The sequence below is a fragment of the Mixophyes fleayi genome, chromosome 4 (assembly GCF_038048845.1).
Source record: "Mixophyes fleayi isolate aMixFle1 chromosome 4, aMixFle1.hap1, whole genome shotgun sequence".
NCBI classification, from domain to species: Eukaryota; Metazoa; Chordata; class Amphibia; order Anura; family Limnodynastidae; genus Mixophyes; species Mixophyes fleayi.
Genome location: NC_134405.1, coordinates 26,567,042 through 26,581,341, shown reverse-complemented (window position 1 = coordinate 26,581,341; position 14,300 = coordinate 26,567,042).

Genomic DNA, 14,300 nt, shown 5'->3' with positions numbered 1-14,300 from the left:
TATTTTTATTTTATTTTATTTTATTCTATTCTATATTGCGGATTGTACATTCATATCACCGTGGGTCAATACTATGAGAAGTGAGGCACATTAAGCCAAACGTCCTTAAACTTATCCACATGTTCAGAAGCATAGCACTTACCCATTGAGGGTTAAGTTGTTGGTCACCTCCAGCCAATAGAATCCTGTGGGAGTGTTTAGGTTTGTGTGCCCATATATTCTCACGCAGAGGATGCTGGGTCTCTTCCGTCGCAGAAATCCCCTGGGAATAGCTGTGTCAGGCTGAGTAGCTGCATTTTGTGTTTTAACTGTGTTTCTAGCTGTTTTTGCGGTAGTGGTGGGAATTGAAGCTTGATATAGACAGTGGGATTGTATTTACTGCTGTTTCTCTACTTTTACTGCTGTTTATTTCGGTTTATTTTGCTTCCAATTACTACCAATTTAAACTCCCAGTTTATTTCTTTATTTTGCCTTTATCCTTTCCATCGCCTAATTCTTTCCCTGCATAGTGTATTTTGGCCATAAAACATGTCCCGCCCGAAGAGAAGTGCCCCTGCCCCCTCTAGATTCTCGGAGGGAGCTGATTCTCCTCCCCGCAATGCCCCCCCCGCTTCCTCTTCAGCCCAGATGCCCGCTGTTTCCTCCGGCGCTGACACTATGTCTGCACGCCGAGGCAGCAGCGGGGCGAAGCGCGCAGCACCTAGTGCGGCCGGGCGGGGAAGAGAAAGGGTTAGACGCTCTTCCCGCCGCGGTCGTTCAGCAGGGGGGAAGGGCGCAACCACGGCGGCCATTGATAGGAGGGCGCATGCGCCAGAGAGAGAGGCTGTGCAGCCAGTCTCCGGCGTTACAGCTCCAGACAGGGTCAGACAGAGCACGGCAAGGAGAGGGTCTCCCTCTTTGGGGTTTGCTCGGTCTGCTGAAAACAGTAGAGGACGCACTATTAACCCTTCAAGGGCGGGGGGAAGAGAACAGAGGCCCGTGGCGCAAAGGCACCAGGGTAAGGAAGTCGGCCCATCATATGCCCGGTCAGAAGTAGGGACTGTGGTGCAGAGGCAGCCGCAGAACACGAGGCCCAACAGCGCCCCACCTCTCATGTCTTTGGCATGCTTTCCACCGCCAATCCCTGTGTCTCAGACTGCGAGGGATCTGGTTTTGCCTGCTCAGATACCTGATCCCAGGTTGCACCAAAACGTACAATCACAAGACAGTTTTGTTCAGTATCAGGCTAGGGAGAGGGCAGCTCTTAACTCACAGCCCCCCTTCTCTAGCTTTCAAGCGGAGGGAATGTCTCCTTTATTATTCTCACAGGATGTTAGCGGTTCCTCATTTACCCCGTTCCCCCCTACCCAGCCCATCCCTCAGGTTCACACGACAGCCTGGCACAATAACGGGACAAGGTTCCCACAGCTTGGTCAGGTGGGAAATGTGTTGCATAGTCAGGCGCAACCGCATACATGGTATACGCCTTCTCAGTCATTAGTTGGTCCCGGTTCCTATCTACCGTTGCGAAGCCCATTTCCCCAGCCCGCACAGGTCGAGTTTCGTACGCAGACGCAGTCTCAGCAAAGAATGCCGATCAGGGGTGATGCCATTGGGGAATGGTCCGCCCCTTACCCCCCCTCCTAATTTTCCCATGTCTTTGCCTACCCCCTATGCTGGCACGATATCCGCTACCGTACATAGTGCCCACCTTCAAATGATGCAGACTTCTGCCTGTCAATCACAGGCGCCGTCCAGCCAATTCCCTATGCCGCCTGGTTTCAACTTAATACCATTCCCGGGCCAAGTTCTCAGTACTAACAGTGGGGCGGTGGGCACAGGGGTGAATTTACAAGGGAGCAGTCCCGCTGTTGATATGTCTTGTCATTCAGTATTACAGGGTATGCCAGGAGGCGAGTGTGTTTCCGCTGATGGTCGGGTCGAGTCGGGTCCACAGGGCGGTACTTCAACGTCGCACGGAACCAGGGAGGCGTCGCCTGCGTCCGGGCAGGAAGCAGCAAGCAGCGGTGAGTACTTAAATTGTTTTTCTCCGGTAGATCATTCATGTAGTCCTCCCATGTCATCCTCGGGTAGCAACAAATCTGACACAGAGGCTGGGCCGCGCAAGCTCATGAAAGTGTTGCAACAGCATTTTGGCGGGGCAAAAGGGGTTAGGAATTCAGGAGACGCAGTACCTGCTTATGAAGAAGGAGGTGATGGCAGTGACAAAGTGCGTTGCGCTAACACAGGGCTTACTACCGGTATTAGGCCATGCATAAGAGACCGAATAAACAAAGGTTTTTATGTAGACATTTTTTCAATCACGGGGCGTGCGAAAAAAGAGTTAGAAAAGGCAGCAAGTAAAGGAGGTATGGGTGAGGAGACATACAAAACGTTTACCAAGTGGATTTCAGGTTTCTGCTCATTCGCCGCGGTATATCTGGAAACCAGACCGGATGCCATGCGTGATATTCTGCGTTATCTGCATATGATAACAGTGATGTACGAGTCAGATGCCCCATTTATCTGGAGAGAGTATGATCAGGTGTTCAGAGAAAGGTTGAGTGGTAAGAGGGACATCCCGTTTGGTACCAAGGATGTTGAAACATGGATGGATATGGTTAGACGTTCAGTTTCAGAGTTGAGAAGTAACGCCGTGCCCAGGTTTCCAGGGCCGGGGAGGCAGGGGGCCTCCTTTCCCGCTCGCAATAAATGCTTCGCTTTCAATAGCGGTACATGTACAAGGGGAGTCGCTTGCAAATACAAACACATTTGCACCCTATGCAGAGGGACTCACCCGGCTCGGGATTGCACAAGAAGTAGAGAAGGGGCAGGCAGAGGAGGGCAGGCGTCAAGTGCTAAGCAGTAAGGCACGTTCACCAGTGAAGGTGCAAGCTTTGACTAGATGGTTGCGCCTTCATCCTGACCAACAGTTAGCAGAATTTTTATTTAGAGGATTTAGTTATGGTTTTAGCTTACCCATCAAGGGTGCTGTGTGCGCTCAGGCTGCCAAGAATTTGAAGTCTGCCTATACCTTTCCCGAGATTTTGTTAGAGAAGGTTCAAAAGGAAGTGTCTTTAGGTCGCATGGCAGGGCCGTTTGAAGTATCTCCTTTGGCAGATTTAGTGTTATCACCGGTAGGCGTAGTCCCAAAGAAACAAGCGGGGAGGTATCGTTTGATACAACACCTGTCGCACCCCCAAGGAAGTTCAGTTAATGACGCTATTGACCCGGAGGATAGTTCAGTGTTGTACCAGTCGTTTGAGGAAGCATTGGAGTTGGTTAGATCATTTGGGGAAGGGGCGTTGTTAGCAAAGCTAGACATAGAATCGGCTTTTAGGTTGTTACCCCTACATCCAGAGTCGTTCCATTATATGGGCTTTAGGCTTCCAGACGGTATATACGTAGACTTATGCCTCCCAATGGGGTGTTCTATTTCCTGCGCTTATTTTGAAAAGTTCAGCTCCTTCCTTCACTGGTGTGTGCAAGCAGGATCTGGTCATCCGGGTATTGCTCACTACCTGGACGACTTCCTTTTCATGGGGCCAGCCAATTCCCCAGTCTGCTCCAACGTATTGCGCGATGCGCAGTATCTGTTTTCAATTTTAGGGGTTCCAGTAGCTCAGGGCAAGACTGAGGGACCTATTACTTGCCTGTCGTTTCTAGGCATAGAGATTGACACAGTTAAAGGATGTTGTCGGTTGCCAGTGGAAAAAGTTAACAAGCTGGCGACGTTAATTCAAATGGCCATGCGTTCTAGGTCCCTGAAGTTGCGGAGCATACAGTCTCTCTTAGGGTCTCTTAACTTTGCGTGCAGAATAATACCCATGGGGAAGGTTTTCTGCAGGAAGCTGCAAATGGCAATCATTGGGTTCACTCGTCCTCATGCTTGGGTGACACTGTCGCAGGAAATTAGGCAGGATTTGCGCATTTGGTTGTCATTCCTCGTTAAATTTAACGGGGTTCGTATTTGGCCTAGTCCCATCGCTTCTAACGAGCAGCTGAACCTGTACACTGATGCAGCGGGCTCGACAGGATTCGGAGCCTACTTTGACGGGGAGTGGTGTGCTGCATTGTGGCCCGATCTATGGCGGCTTAGAGGGTTAGTTCAAAACCTGCTGGTTTTGGAACTTTTTCCCATTGTGGTTGCGGTGGAATTGTGGGCCGATAGGCTGGTAGGTCAACAAGTCGTTTTCTGGTGTGATAACCTGGGGGTGGTGCAGTGTATCAATAAGCAGAGTTCTTCATCTCCTCCCGCTATAGCCTTACTAAGACATTTGGTGCTGCGTTGCCTGGACAAGGACATCACTTTTAGCGCTAGGCATGTTCCAGGCGTAAACAATAACATAGCAGATGCCTTATCGCACTTTCAATGGACAAGGTTTAGAACTTTGGCTCCTCAAGCTAAGCTTACTGGCTCCCCGTGTCCCCCATCTATCTGGCAGATTGTCGAACAGGCTTGCAAGATCTAGCTGTAAGATCGTTGGCCCCTTCTACCAGGAGAGTGTATCAGGCAGCCTGGCAGCAGTGGTGTAGATTTCTGGAATCAAAGGGTCGACAAGATGGAGGTCAGAAAGAGGATATAGACGCTTTTATTTGGGAGCGTTTCAAGGAGGGTTTATCTAAGGCGGCTATGTCCTCCATGTTAGCGGGCATCTCCTTTATGGCCCGTTTATATGGGTTTAATGACGTAACAAAGGGTTTTCTTATATCAAGGGCCATGAGAGGTTGGGCGAGGGAGCAGCCATCAGTCGAGGATCATCGCAGGCCCATAGAGACGAGTCTATTGAGGCAGTTGATAGTTGCGCTGGCTAGTGTTACAAAGTCAGATTATGAAACCCTGTTGTTTAGTACTGCATTTTCACTTGCCTTTTTTGGCGCATTCAGAGTCAGCGAATTGGTTTCCCCCTCTAAACATGTTATCGGCAATGCGCTAATGGCCAGGCATGTTTTACTTGCACATAATGTCCTCTCTTGTAAGATTCTCAGATCAAAGACGGATCAAATGAGCAAAGGGTATTGGATGTCGATCAAAGCTCATGAGGACCAGAGTATCTGTGCGTTTATGTTATGCTCTAGATTGGAGGGGGTCCGACCCAGTGGATCTGAGCCATGGTTGATACATTTGGATGGGGCTCCATTGACCAAGTTTCAGTTCAATGCAGTACTTAAAGCTACGCTGAAGCATGTTGGTTTGAACCCAGAGTTGTACGGTACCCACTCCTTTCGGATTGGGGCAGCTACTGCAGCGGCTGGGAGAGGAGCGTCTATATCTGCAATTAAGTCTATAGGTAGATGGAAGTCTGATGTTTATAAGAAATATGTTAGACCTGAGCTAGGCTAGCAGCCCCCTTCGTTGTACGTTAGCCCAGGGCTCCTCTGCTCGTCGCTTTTAGCGGGGGCGTGGAGGGATTTTTCTCATCCTTTCTGGATCAAGGCCTGATTAGTGGTGCGCCTCCATGAATGGTTGGGTGTTTACCTCCACCTGGGTCAACGTTTAAACCCCATATCACTTTACTGTTATTGTAGGCTTATAATATTATTTGAAGGTTTGTTGAAAGAATGTTTTTATATATGATATGTGGTTACGGTTGATATGGAGCTGATATGGGAATGGTAAGTGGTTGGAAAGAGGTTTTATCAGAGGAGTGGTAAAGGTGGCAGGTAAAGGAGTTGTAAACTGAGGTTGATGGGTCAAGAGGATCGTGGTGTGCGATCTGGTTTTAATGCGGATTTTATTTACAGGTACATCGGATCGAGAGAGACAGATATGGTTGGTAGGTCATTCCTATGTGTACTGGGCATCCAGGCACGATAGGGAGGTAAGAGGTTCGGTAATACCTGATTCGTTTCAAATTAAATGGTTTGGTTATAGGGGTATGCAGTGGAGTGCTCTTATTCCTTTGTTGAAGAAATTGGAGTGTAGTGAAGGAAGACCAGACGTTTTAGTGTTGCATCTAGGGGGTAACGATTTGGGTAAAGGGAAGTCCCTTGATCTTTTTATAGCAATAAGAGAAGATTTGCGCGCTATTCAGGCTTACTGGCCGCAAGTGCGCAAATGCTGGTCTAATATTATACCTAGGCTTAGGTGGAGGTCCCCCATATCGATGGCCATTATGAAAACACTGCTTTCAAAAGCCAATAGAATGGCGAGAAAGACGTTGCAGTCCCTGGGAGGGGTGGTTATTCCTCATCCTTTGATCACAGCTACAAAAGTTCATTTATATAGGCAAGACGGGGTGCATTTGTCGGTGGTAGGGAATGATTTGTTTGTAGAGCAGATTGGGTGGTCTTTGGTTGAGGTCATTAGGTCACTTGGTGGCGGGCTGTCTGACCTTTAAGGTCGTCAGCTTGGCAGGAGAGCCCTTGCAGTTGGCAACTCGGGCGTACGGTGCTATCGCTGATTGGCTAATGCCACCACATACTTCGAAGCATCTTGGTTCGTGGTTACCCGGTACGGGAACCCTGTGTTCTGCATTGTACGGCAATTCATTCGTGAGCCCTGAAGTGATGTGGTCACTATTACGCCAGATTTAGCACCGGCCAATCGTAAGGGACTAGGTCCCGGTATCAGTGGTAGGCCGGGGGGCCGTACACTGTTTGGTTTAGCTTTTATTTAGTTAGCTGAAAGCAAGTGCTCTCGCCCCACCAGGTTTATACATTTAATAAACTGTGACCTTTTTTAAGCCATAGCTGAAGTTGTCGGTGTCTTTATTTACTAGTGGTAAGAGGTATGATTGTACATGAGGAGAGGTTGTGCGCGGAAGAAGGAATCTGTGGTATGAAGTTTATGAGAAGTGAGGCACATTAAGCCAAACGTCCTTAAACTTATCCACATGTTCAGAAGCATAGCACTTACCCATTGAGGGTTAAGTTGTTGGTCACCTCCAGCCAATAGAATCCTGTGGGAGTGTTTAGGTTTGTGTGCCCATATATTCTCACGCAGAGGATGCTGGGTCTCTTCCGTCGCAGAAATCCCCTCCCACCCACCCTGTTGTTTGTTTTTTCTTTGTTATATTATAAGGTTTGGTAGTCACAGAGTAAGTAAGGTTAAGCAGGAGAGCCCTTGCAGTTGGCAACTCGGGCGTACGGTGCTATCGCTGATTGGCTAATGCCACCACATACTTCGAAGCATCTTGGTTCGTGGTTACCCGGTACGGGAACCCTGTGTTCTGCATTGTACGGCAATTCATTCGTGAGCCCTGAAGTGATGTGGTCACTATTACGCCAGATTTAGCACCGGCCAATCGTAAGGGACTAGGTCCCGGTATCAGTGGTAGGCCGGGGGGCCGTACACTGTTTGGTTTAGCTTTTATTTAGTTAGCTGAAAGCAAGTGCTCTCGCCCCACCAGGTTTATACATTTAATAAACTGTGACCTTTTTTAAGCCATAGCTGAAGTTGTCGGTGTCTTTATTTACTAGTGGTAAGAGGTATGATTGTACATGAGGAGAGGTTGTGCGCGGAAGAAGGAATCTGTGGTATGAAGTTTATGGTTTTTGTATTATAGCTTTATGGGAAGTTTGGAATTCATCCCACACAGACCCACATTGGCAGCTTCACATTTTCTTAGAGCAGCGCTGTTATCCCTACACTTTTTCTATTTTAAACCAACTTAATGGATGAACCCTGAGGTCCTCAGCATGGTCAAGAATGAGGTGGATCAGATGCTGGAAATGGGAGTGATTGTGCCGCAAGTGTAGTACTAGTACCCAACAAGGATCAGACCAACCGGTTTTGCATGGACTACCATAGGCTTAATGTGTCACAGCAACAGGCTTTCTGGGATCCGTCTCAGGACCCTTGGGACTAGATGTGGCTGGAGTGTAGAGGAAATGGGGAGGCCAGATGAATGTCTTTCTAATTGAGCTTGATCTAATTCTGTATACTGGATGTTAGGAGGAGGAATGCTGGACTGGACACCGTACTGGAATAAATGACTGGAATCTGGACCTGATGGACTGGAACCTGGACATGGGAACAGAAGGGACTTGAACCCATGACCAGAGTTTCAGTACCTCCAAGAACTCAGAGACTCAGACAAATATAGTACCACAACTGGCACTGGGAAGACTCAGAACTCAGGCAGAGACTATTCAGGGGGTAGCAACCTCCTGAACAGAATAAGCCTTGGGTTGGCCTGGGACAACTCAGAACCTGAGGTAGGCCTGGAACTGAAAGTCGATACCCCGAGACACAGCTGGAATCTGTACACGAGGAGATAGAATGAAGGTGAATCTACATGAGGAATAAATAGCCAAAGTATTTATTTCAGCACGCAGAATGAATCTGAATTCACACAAAGGGTAAATGGTTTGCAGTTCATATAACAGTAACAGGATGAAGCTGAATTCACACAGAGGGATAATGGTAAAAGCCCATTAAACAGCATATATACGATGAAGCTGAACTCTGAGGTTTAATGGTAGAAATCCATAGAACAGCAAACAGGGTGAAGCTGAATTCACATGAAGGATTGATGGTTGAGATCTGTATACAACAGACAGTATGAAGTAGCAAACAAACAGCAACCGTGGAAGTCTGGAACCAGGAACAAGGAAAGTGTTGCACTGGCAATTTGCTGAGTGTAGGTGTTAGGAGTCGCAGCACCCCGACGGGCCGCCGCGACTCACTTCCGGTGCCTCGGACGTCCCGGCCGTCTCCATGATGACCGGGACGTCACTTCCGCCTCCCACGTCCCAGTTGCCTGGGCAACAACCGGGACGCTCTGTTGTCTGCCGCAGCGCCCGGCCAGCTGTCCTACAGCCGGGCGCATGCGCGCAGTAAAAGTTACACTTTTTACACTACAATAGTATTCTAGGCTGCTGATGTATGGAGTCTTAGGGAGACATCAGCTGCTGCATAAATTGTTCATTGAAAGTACAAGGAGAACATAATATATGTATTGGGAGGAGTCTCGCTGCACACTGCCCTGATTGGTTCCTCTCTGTCACGGCTCTGAGATCCCTTGCAGATCCCTTGCCTATGCTATAGAGGATGGTGGAGACGGAACTCAATAATATTCTTAGGATAAGTTCACGGCTTACACAGGAGAAAGTAGTAGTGCTGCAACGTATTATATTGAATGTTGGTACAACAGGAATGGAAGGAATTAGATATATATATATATTGGCAAAGATGAATACACGGCAATTCGTTGAAATGCAGACATTAATCACATATGCTACTTCATAGTCGGTAACCCTTGGCAACAGCATGAGATGAGATGATATACAGTTCAACGCAGTAATGATAAACAAGAACACTAGGATCCAATAGAGAACCACACAGCATATGAATGTGAATCACTGGTACAGCTTACAGTCCAAACAGAGTAGTATATAGAACTTAGTTGATTCGAGAGTAGACATGACTCAACATAGCAGGTGGTACTGAAAACACTGTGATTCATATTAAGTAGAACAGCTAGTGTTAAACATCACCCAAGGACTTGGATGAACACTGACACGTTCAGTAGAATGTTGCCTAAAAGTAGCAGAGACGTGAGTAGTATCTGAACCATGCGTGGAACTACAGGTAGCAGGATTCATTGTAACGGTAAGTTCGCTGTAGTATGAAGCAAATGAACAGAGACACGTAACTTGAGCCCAAGTACTAGCCACCGGCACAACAAGTAGTTCACAATAACAGTCCAGTAAACAGGTAACAGCAGTGTAAGGATAACTCGTGTCAGACGTGGAACTACAGGTGACAAGTAAATTGATAGTAGCTCTTACAGCAAGATGCAGTGATCTTAGACATCCAGAAGTAAAGGTGAACCAATAGGTTTAGCAACAACTCACGATACTCGTTCAGCGTGCAGATGAATAGCGGAGAGGAGTTCCAGCTTGCAGGTGAACAGCAGTGAGGAGTTTGCAGCTTGCAGGTGAACAGCAGTGAGGAGTTTGCAGCTTGCAGGTGAACAGCAGTGAGGAGTTTGCAGCATGCAGGTGAACAGCAGTGAGGAGTTTGCAGCTTGCAGGTAAACAGCAGTAAGGAGTTCAGTCCAGCGAGCAGGTAACGGACACACGGAAGGAGAGGTATACAGCCAGATCCAAATGCAACCAGAGTAACACGGGGAACAGGTAATGAGCCCATAACCTTGGGAGGTTAATATAGTGCTCCAGGACCAATGAGGTTCAGGAGGAGGTCCAGATCACAGTAGCCAGGAACACCTCTGAAAGTAATGTCTCTGAGGCAGAAGCAAGCAGAATCATGGTTCTTAAAGGGAAAGTCACAGTGCCGGCACCTAACTATGGGACCGGCGTGTGACACTCTCGCTACTTAAGGCAGTGAGGACCAGGCGCGGGCTGACGGACGTCAGCCCGGGGGGCACATGCCGCACAGGCGGCCGCATCACATTTATATTACTTCCGAGGGGCGGCCTGCCCTAACAGCCGTGATTGTGAGCAGCCCCTGGTGAGAACAGAGCCTCACTGCCAGTTATAGCTCCCAGTGTAGCTAGGCTCCCTGTTCCTGTTTCTGCTCCTTGGTTGTTTGCTTGACCTGATCTCCCGTGTATGACCCCTGGCTTGTTTCTGGACCCTGTTGTATTGCCTGTGACCTCTGACCTCGGCTTGTTCTTTGGATTCGTTGTCTGCTGCCGGCCCTTGCCCCTTGCCTGGATTTCACTCTGCTGTTTGCTTCTACACTCTATAGCTGGGTTCTCCCCCGTCAGTGCTCATCTCACGACCCTCTGTTTGTCTGCTGCCAAGTCTGTCTCCACCACAAGGGGCTCCAGTGAACACCAGACTTCAGAGCAGACTCCGGGTTTTGATGTACTGGTTGGAAGGGTTCCTAACAGTAGGAGGAGACTCTTATAGTCTGCAGAGGAAGTCAATTGGTCGATGAGGTCAGGTATTCAGATTCAGCGGGATGTTTAGCAAATGTCTCAACAAAGATGGCAGCCTCCAGTACTGCAGACAGAAGTCACGCTTGTTCCAGGATAGAATGCTGAATTTGACCAGAAGGGAGATGTACGGTGATTCGTGACATAATGAAGGTGTAAACAGGACTAGACCCCGATTCATGACATAATGAAGGTAACTGTGATAAGTGCCCCATACCCCTGGAAGATGCTGACTGGGGGGGGGGCACCCTGGACCTTATAAGGAGTAGAGGTAGAATGTGACAAGATCAAATTGCCAGACATGTTTTAAATAAATGGCAATCCAGCTTGGCACCCTCTTCCCAATAGCAATGCAGTAATTGCATGCATTAATGAATTATGTTGCATTCACTTTGAAATTTGGTGTAATAAATGGGAACCTCATTTGTATCTGTTTGGTTAACAATAGTATGGAATGTCCCAAAAATACCATTCTCTGTTTGTTATATGTTATTTTATTATATATCATTTGAATTACAGTCTTAGTTAACATATTACTAGAACCAAAGTTATCATCTGATATTAAACATGTAATAATAACTAAACTAAAGCTATTTTGTCTGCAAGACAGAGATTTGCCCTCATGACTGATCAGCAGAAGAATGAATTGCACATGAGCACATGAACTTTGCTCATTGGTCCAGTCATAAGAAATATTCTGATTTGTTAATTCTGGGCAAACTACCCCCCTCTGACAGTTTGTCTACCCCTGCTCACACAACACCAGGACTGATGCAGATATCAAGTGCTTATTTGAATTTATGACAAGAGTGTAGATGGGCTTTGGGTGTGTATAAAGACTACCTGTTATTGTGTTCACTATCTCTTTTATTACCAGGACAGTACTTACTATGGGTTACAGTCCTCGTTGGGCTGGTGCACAATCATGGCATGTGATCTGATCATAAATGGCTCAGCGAACTTTGCTACTTTGTGTACCTGCATAAAGGAGGAAGATATTGAACTTGGTACCCTGCCCTGCTGGCAGAGGAGTGAAGGGTGTGGCTCAGTGACTGGGACAGCACTCCAGCAATGACGATGAGTATAGCCTCATTAGGGTAGGGTTGAGTGGTAGGCTCTTGTGCGGTGAACCCTCTGACTTATATAGAGAAATATCTATTTTTTATCTAAAATAAACTATGTGTACTCCTTCAGTTGTTAGCCTAAGTGATTCCAAGTTAAATGTTCAAAAGAGGTATATTTGTGCCCAATATCCTTACTTCATCTCTGGGGTTTATTCTACAACTAGCACCGACGCCTCTGATTGATTTTGAAGTTAGTGGAGCCGTCCCTAGGTGGATATCTTATCATTTGTGCAACCACCTTTATAAAAACATAGTTCAGGCTGATAGCTTACTTAACAGTTGCTTCATATGTTCACAGGCAAATGAGGTTATATCAAGTAAACAGAGTACGAATCCTGGGCTTTGGCCTTATTTTTTCCACCTTTGGATTTACAAGTCACCTTCTGGAAATCCGTTTTCCAAAGTGGTGAGTGAACAACTAAACTGTTTTGCTTTATGAATATAATTTCCTAACCTCAAGGAATCTATGCAATGTCGCCATCCAACACCAGGGAGTAAATATATCAAATAGCTATTTTTGCAAATCGCATGGTAAATTTAAAGCGGCAATGGCTTTAAAGGCAAAAAGAATCCATAAAAGATTTCCCATAGTTTATTTAGGTGTTGCTATGTAATAATGCAAAAAAATGTCTGTTTCACTTGTATTCAATTAGGAAACATGTTACAGTCGTTTGTTGTTTGACAGAAAAGATTATTTGTGTCAATCAGTGTAATAAAAAATAATATTTATGCTAGGGCCTTTCTATGCGTCTCTTAATGAGCTTGTTAAATATATATGCTGACCTGTATAGCATGATATAAAATACTGTATTCCATTGTCAGGTCACCTCAGACAGCTGATCCAGGTCTGGTATTTACTGTACCTCCATCTTCTTCTCGGACATGTCAGGCTAAAAGGCACATTGTGTTTCTAAAGACCCACAAAACAACTGGGAGCATCATGGTGAATCTTCTGCGCCATTATGAAGACAGGAATGGATTAATCTTCGCATTGCCTTTTGAATACCAATTCAACTATCCAAATATCGTCCACTCTTGCAGGGTGAAATGGTTCAATTCTTCCACAGGGGTCGGGGTATGCCATCCTGTGCCACCACATGCGCTTCAACCTCCCATCACAGTGTTGTGTTCTACCGTGATTATTTGTCATCATGTAAACTATATTGAACATAATCTCTCTAGTTCACGGCTGTCGACTCCTTTTTATCTTTAAAATGGGGCATACTTTACAAAATTGTAAAAAAACAGTAACGTTCTCAAAATTTTAAACCCTCAAAGGCACTCTTCGGTCATTATTGGTTTCTTACATAACAAACTCCAAGGGGTAAATGTATCAATCTGCGGGTTCTTCAACACCTGCGTGTTCAGCCTCTTCCGCGATTAAATTTCAAGCGGCGCTGCATTGTACAGGGTTAACTTCCCTTTACAATGCAGCACCGCTTGAAATTTAATCGCAGAAGAGGCTGAACACGCGGGTGTTATAGAACCCGCAGATTGATACATTTTCCCCCAAGTCTTTAAACCTCCTGTACACTGAGTTACGCTGTCCCAAAAAAACCAGAAAAATGATTATGATTTTTAAATTTAGATTATTCTTAATTTGTCATTTTTTATTCTTTTTTTCTTAAATTTGGCACCTATGGATGGTTCTTCATTCGCATGCCAAATTTCAGATTAATAGCTTTAATACTTTTTAAAATGTAGCCCCTCAAACACCATGCCCCCCCTCTCTCAGATTTACTGTGTCCAGCTGCCTAGTAAAGTTTCCCTTTACAAGGCAGCGCCGCTTTAAATTTAAGCGCTGAAGAGGCCGAACTCGCGGGTGTTGAAGAACCCGGAGCTTAATACATTTACCCCCAGGTTTCTTAGCCTTGTGAATGTGAGCGGCTTAAACGTGGATTTTTAAACAATAAGGAGCAATAAGTGATACGCCCTTGTTAAATGTATATTTCTAGCTTTTGGTGGTAGGTACATATTAAAGTGCCCTATGGTGGACACACATGGGCCAATCCTGCTGCTTCATCCAATTGTCGAGTGACAGGATCATGAATTAATTTTGGCAAAATTCTGATTGTTCATATCGGACAAGATACAGTAAATCAACAAGCAATCAGATCACTTCTGGCTTCACTGTAGGCTGCTGGTGAGATAGCAGTGACTTCCACCATGCCCAATAATGATTAGCCATTTTCTATAGGATTGGCATTTGCAGTACTTTTCTGGGCACTCACACTGTGGTATTAGGAAAATTGCAGAGTGAGTGTGTGACTAGCTATGCAGAGTTTCTCACACAACTGGGAATACCCACATTTTACTTAACAGCAAATTTAACATGGAACACTCTGCAACT